This window comes from Corvus brachyrhynchos, unplaced genomic scaffold (assembly GCF_000691975.1).
Source record: "Corvus brachyrhynchos isolate BGI_N302 unplaced genomic scaffold, ASM69197v1 scaffold313, whole genome shotgun sequence".
NCBI lineage: Eukaryota > Metazoa > Chordata > Aves > Passeriformes > Corvidae > Corvus > Corvus brachyrhynchos.
The window spans coordinates 9464-10235 of record NW_008237248.1 but is presented as its reverse complement, the minus strand read 5'-3'; positions in this window follow the sequence as shown (position 1 = coordinate 10235).

Here is a 772-nt window from a genome sequence, read left to right as displayed (position 1 = left end):
AAAGATCTTAGGGGCGGGGTTAAATTCCTTTAAAGGTAATTAATTCTCCGGGGCAGTAATTAACCCCGGCGGAGGGTCTTAATTAACCCTTTCAAGGACGTAATTAACCCCCCCCGGGGGCGGTGTTAGCCTTGCGGGAGGCGTGGCTTTGATCGGGGGCGTGGTTTTGTTGGGGGGCGTGTTTAACTCATTCACGGGTTAATTAAGTCGCTCCGGATTTGATTAACCCCTTTGGGGGTGGGGTTGACCCCGCTTGGGGGCGTGGCTTATCCCTGTTTAATCGCAGGGCTAATTAATTACCCCTTGGGGGCGTGGCTTGGCCTAAATAACTACGTTGGGCGCTTAATTAGGACGTAATTAACCCCCCCCGGGGGCGGTGTTAGCCTTGCGGGAGGCGTGGCTTTGATCGGGGGCGTGGTTTTGTTGGGGGGCGTGTTTAACTCATTCACGGGTTAATTAAGTCGCTCCGGATTTGATTAACCCCTTTGGGGGTGGGGTTGACCCCGCTTGGGGGCGTGGCTTATCCCTGTTTAATCGCAGGCTAATTAATTTACCCCTTGGGGGCGTGGCTTGGCCTAAATAACTACGTTGGGGGCTTAATTAAGCCCTTTATATAGATAATTACACCCCTGGGGTCATGGTTAATAATTAAGAGGCTAATTACCGTACTTACTGCTAAATAAACCCCTGGGGGGCGGGGTTTAACCACGTGGGGGCGGGGCTACAGCGGGGGCGTGGCCAGTTCAAATGGGGGGGGGGCCCGGCCCCCACG